Here is a 6,000-nt window from a genome sequence, read left to right on the forward strand (position 1 = left end):
GAATTTATCCACTCAAAATATTATTATCGTTAATTGCTGTAAACGGATATTTTAAAAACTTTTTTCATTCTCCGAACAAGGTATGTTGCCACTTGGAACATAAGGGGCTACTATTTGGAATAATGTCTTTTTTTTTAAACAGGGGACTGTGGAGAATTGGGCAGCAAGATGTTTGTTTACATTATATTTAAAGTTCTGCAGGTTAATACAGTAAGAGAAACATGATAACAGAGATCAAATTTCAAAGTGAAAAAAACCATTAGAATAGAAGGCTTTCCGGTATCTAGTGATTTCAACAGTGAATGGGATGGGATTTTGAAGTTTTCCAGGTTTTAAATATATATATATATACTAGCATGGGTGTCCGGCGTTGCCCGGGTATTTGGAGATGTATGTTGAGCAAAAAGAAACAAAAAAAAGTGGTCAATTTTTTTTTTTAACTTTGACCCCTATTATGACCCCTTAACATTTATTGTTTTGGGCTCAAATCAAGTTATTAAGTTAGATCCATGTCCAAGACACCTATATCTAAAATTTCAAGTATGTAGACCCAAAATTGCCGGAGGAGTTTGGTAGAGTTCTCAAAGGTCAAATCGTTGAACTTTGATACCCTAATCGCCAAATTTCTGGCCAAAAACCGATCACGTCGATTTTCCCAAATCTCAGTACCCTGTATATCAAATTTGGAGTCTGTAGACTTAAAATTGACAGAGTTATTGCGTAGGAAAACGTACACACACAGACACGCAAATACACAGATACACACACAGACACTTTCGCTTTTATATATATATATATATATATATATATATATATATATATATATATATATATATATATATATATAAAAGGAGGTATATTTGGTAAAAAAAAAAACAGGGAAGAAAAGTGATCAATACTTTAGTAGAGCTAAATATGTTTTTTTTATTATTTCAACCTCGGGGTTTTTTTTGGGGGGGGGGGTTGGGGGGGGTTGCTTAAATCATTACAAGTTGTTCCAATCAACAGGACAATATTATTATTCTGCTGATTTCATCAGACAATTTGACTTAAATTGTCTGATGAAATCAGCAGGACAATATTATTGTCCTGTTTATTGAAACAACCTGTAATGATTTAAGCAAAAAAGAAAACCCCGAGGTTGAAATAATATATATACTAGTATGTGTGCCCGGCGTTTCCCGAGTGTTTGGAGGTGTGTGTTGTGTAAAAAAAAAAAAAAAAAAAAAAGTGGTCGTAGGAAAGCAGGCTCGAACCCGTACCATGAAGGAGGAAAAGAATAGAAAAAACGTAACGTCTTTGCTGTTACGACCACTGTCAAACCGGAAGTGATTAAGGTTTAAATTAAGGCTAGACAATCGAAAAGAGGAGGAAGACTTTCGAAAATATCGGTGAAAAAAGCGACTCCTCCTTGTAGAAAAGTGACCAGTTGAGGGTGCAGAAATAAATGTTTTTAGCCAATTTTTCGGCATTTGTCGTCTGAAGGGTTGAGCTTCAAACGATACTGATCTTGTGAAAATCCGTCGCCGCTATCGAAAGTTTTAGGCAAACATGCAAACATGCATACATACATTTATATATTGGTAGCTCAAATTTTCGATCCAAACCGATTAAAAAGCTTGCCCTATCTCTGAATACACTTTATGTAAAATTTCAAATGTTTAGACCAGAAATTGGCTGAGTAATTTGGTAGAGACCGCAGAGGTCAATTTTTTTTTAACTTTGACCCCTTAGCATTTATTGTTTTGGACTCAAATCAAGTTACTAAGTTAGATCCATGTCCAAGGAATCTATATCTAAAATTTCAAGTGTTTATACCCAAAATTAGCCGAGGAGTTTGGTAGAGTTCTCAAAGGTCAAATCATTGAAATTTGACCCCTTAACAGCCAAATTTCGGGCCGAACATGGATTACAAAGATTTTCCCAAATCTCAGTACACTGTATATGAAATTTCTTGTCTGTAGACTGAAAATTGACAGAATAATTGTGTAGGGAAATGTACACAGACACACACACACACACACGTTCACTTTTATGTATATATATATATATATACATATATATATGCATATATACATATATATATAAAAGTGAACGCGTCTGTGTGTCTGTCTGTATTTGTACATTTCCCTACGCACTAACTCTGTCAATTTTTAGTCTACAGACTCGAAATTTGATATACAGAGTACTGAGATTTGGGAAAATCGACGTGATTGGTTTTTGGCCAGAAATTTGGCTGTTAAGGGGTCAAATTTCAACGATTTGACCTTTGATAACTCTACCAAACACTTCCGCCAATTTTGGGTCTAAATACTTGAAATTTTAGATATAGGTTCCTTGGACATGGATCTAATTAATAACTTGATTTGAGCCCAAAACAATAAATGTTAAGAGGTCATAATAGGGATCAAATTTAAAAAAATTGACCGTTTTTTTTTGTTGTTTTTTTTTTTGCTCAGTATACACCTCCAAACACCCGGGCAACGCCGGGCCGAAATTCTAGTATGTGTATATACTGAAATGTCGTAGAGTTAGAGATTGTATAATACTATAACCCCTAAGTCCAAATAAAATATTAGCATCAAAATTTATAATTACTCATATCTTTTTTTGCTGAAAACATTTCAATGGATCAAATGAGCCATTCATTGAAAATCGATGGATCAAGGAAAAACTTTAAAAATTATTTGTACTCCTTTGTCCAACAATAAATTTTGTTGTAATTCTACATGATTTAATTCAGAATTTCGAATTTATATATATATATATATATATATATATATATATATATATATATATATATATATATATATACATATATATATATATTAATTATTATAGTAATAACAATGTCAACCCCTTTAAGAACTCGGTTCTTATTGTTGAGCACTTTAAAGTTGTAATGAAAGTCTGTTACTTAAGCTTGCATGTGCAGATCATGATATTATAATCATTAGATCACTCTGGACGGATGTTACATTTTAAAAAAATGTTTACATTTCAGTGATACTTGTCGCAGTTGAGGTTGGCCGTGAGGTTAGTTCTTTGCTAATGAAGCCAGAGATGGCTTTGTGACGAGGTTCGAATCTCCTAACCAGCAGTAATTGTGCAACCAGGCACTGATGATTCCTGAAAGGATGACACACTAGTTTCTGTAGGTATTTAAAAAAATATAATATAGTAATAATATATATATATATATATATATATATATATATATATATATATATATATATATATATATACCTACTTCATTTACTCACATAAATTTAATATACGAAAGTATAGATTTATGCGTAAACTTTAAGTATTTACTTCAAAAGTGCTCAATACGTAGGTAGAGCTAGTTAGTAATTTATAAAATATATATGGCGACTAAGCTACACTGAATATTCTGCGTTTCATCCACTGACGAATCCTACAATGGATGAAACGCAGAATATTCAGTGTAGCTTAGTCGCCATATATATATATATATATATATATATATATATATATATATATATATATATAGCGAAAGAACTGACCCATTAAATTATTGTCCCATTAGCTTCTTCCTTCTTTTTGCCAAAATATTTGTGTCCATAATTAATCAAGCTCTAGTCTGTTTGACCAACAATATGGATTTAGACAAGTCCGTCCAACTACTGATATTCTATCTATAATCTTGGTTCTCTCTACCGTGCTAGAAAGTTACTTACGCCCAAAAGTATCCTGTATCTCTACAAGGCCACCATTCATCCATGTATGGAGTATTGTTGTCATATTTGGACTGGTGCTTCAACCTCTCTCCCACCAAGGAAATGTTGCATCCCTTTGCCTGTTTTACAAGTATTTCAACAAACTATAAGCCTTTGTAACCCTTCGATGTAAATACCCCCGACAAACCTGACAAGCAGCAAACTCCCACCCCTACACAGTAGAGATCTCCAGTTTCTTCCCCAGAACTACTAGACTTTGGAATTCCCTTGCTTCCCCAACTGTACTGACATGTAGAAGTTCAAGTGTAGTGTGAACAGACATTGACTGCTCAACTCCCTTCATAGTATCCCTGCAATTATGTCCTAGATAGTAGCCCCTATATCAAAGTGGAACTGTGCCTTGTTTGGGATAAAAAGGCAATAAAAGAATTTTTTTAAATTATTATTATTATTATTTCATGCATATATATATATATATATATATATATATATAGATATATATATATATATATATATATATATATATATATATAAAACCGAAAAGGAAAGCTCAATAAAATTATATATATATATATATATATATATTTATTTGTTTATAAACAAAGCAGTTAGAGCACTGTAAAAGTGGTGGACGGATGTTTGTTTAAATAGACATTTGGCGAGATTATTTACAGACGCCGCTCCCGTGGGTCGATCGGTAGAACTGCTGACTGTCAACGTGATGGTTCTAGGTTCAATCCTCGGCTTGGGAGAGGTGCTAGTCTAGCGGCATTGATGAGTTGTGATACAACGAAACCGGACTGTATGTCGATGACTACAAATATTTTGGGTAGAGCACTGTCATAAGTAATCTTACCCGCTACTTAATTGGCTGAAAAATGCGACGCTCACTCTTTGTTTATAAACAAAGCGGTTAGAGCACTGTAAAAGTGGTGGACGGATGTTTGTTTAAATAGATATTTGGCTAGATTATTTACGGACGCCGCTTCCATGGGTCGATCGGTAGAACTGCTGACTGTCAACGCGATGGTTCTAGGTTCAATCATCGGCTTGGGAGAGGTGCTAGTCTAGCGGCACTGATGAGTTGTGATACAACGAAACAGGACTGTATGTTGATGACTACAAGTATATATATATATATATAATATTATATTTTTTTTAACAGTGTTCAATACATGAGTAGTAGTAGTGGTAGTAGTAGTTATGAAAATATACTTATGGCAATTAAGTTAATGTTTCATATTTCATCCCTGCAGGGAATCATCAGGCTAAGTGCACAAATTTTTGGTATATATATATATGTGTGTGTGAATGTGTGTGTGTGTGTGTGTGTGAAAAAATATGTCATTTTCTTTTCTTTATATATATCAACCAAAGTGAAAGCTCAATGATTATTAACAAATAACAACAGATCATACATAAATAAACATTTTGCTACATTCCCTGAGAATGTATTTTATTCACCGTAAACTAAAAATTGAATTGATAACTTAATTCTATGATTGTGTATAAATATTAGTGCGAACTGGCAGAATATGTATGTTGAATATGAGGTGCGTTCAATAAAGTTCCAGACTTTTTTTGTAAGGCCATTAAAAATTGTTACAGACGCATGAAAATTCAGTATTTTAGTGATATATATCTTATGAGATGACTCACCAGAGGTGTGGGAAAAGTAAGGAAATCAGAACATCAGAGTTGATTGGCCAAATAAAAAATTTCATGGATAAGGACCGTCGTGTGTCTATAGAGACAAAAAATGCATAGTTTGATGCCAGTATGGAACTGTATACACAATTATTTGTGAGGAACTGAAGATGTGGAAGATTTGCACAAAGTTTGAACAATGCACTAGTCCACAATTGCATCATTGTCACAGACTATTTGACCAAGATAGGCATCTACAGTTCCTCACCCTCCCTGCAGTTCAGACCTTGCTCCCTGTGGCTTTTGGTTATTCGCTAAATTCAAAGAAAACCTTAGATGCTGTCGTTATGAGACAATTCAGGAGATGAAAGAGGCTGTGATGAGGTACATTGACACACTCACACAAGAGGACTTCCAGAAGTTGTTGGAATGGTACAGCAAGTGCATTGCAGCCGGAGGAGATTACTTCGAATGGGACTAGAGTTTCATATGTGTACTATCAATAAAAGTGTCCATATGATAAAAAGTCTGGAAACTTATTGAAGGCACAGAATAATCTCTTAAACTAATGAACTGATTATTATAAATTGTTTTATATACATTCTTGGCAAAACATAGAATACTTAAGAACTGTTAGACTAAAATGTCATTG

At 33.6% G+C, this 6,000-nt stretch overlaps 1 protein-coding gene across 1 annotated transcript in view; it reads right to left on the bottom strand.

Moving 5' to 3' along the window:
- Positions 1–6,000, bottom strand: part of LOC145297864 (uncharacterized) — a 307,728-nt gene that overhangs the window by 40,045 nt on the left and 261,683 nt on the right. The window lies entirely within an intron of this gene.

Source organism: Euprymna scolopes, chromosome 2 (assembly GCF_053919585.1).
Source record: "Euprymna scolopes isolate OS-2025 chromosome 2, ASM5391958v1, whole genome shotgun sequence".
Classification (NCBI taxonomy): Eukaryota; Metazoa; Mollusca; class Cephalopoda; order Sepiida; family Sepiolidae; genus Euprymna; species Euprymna scolopes.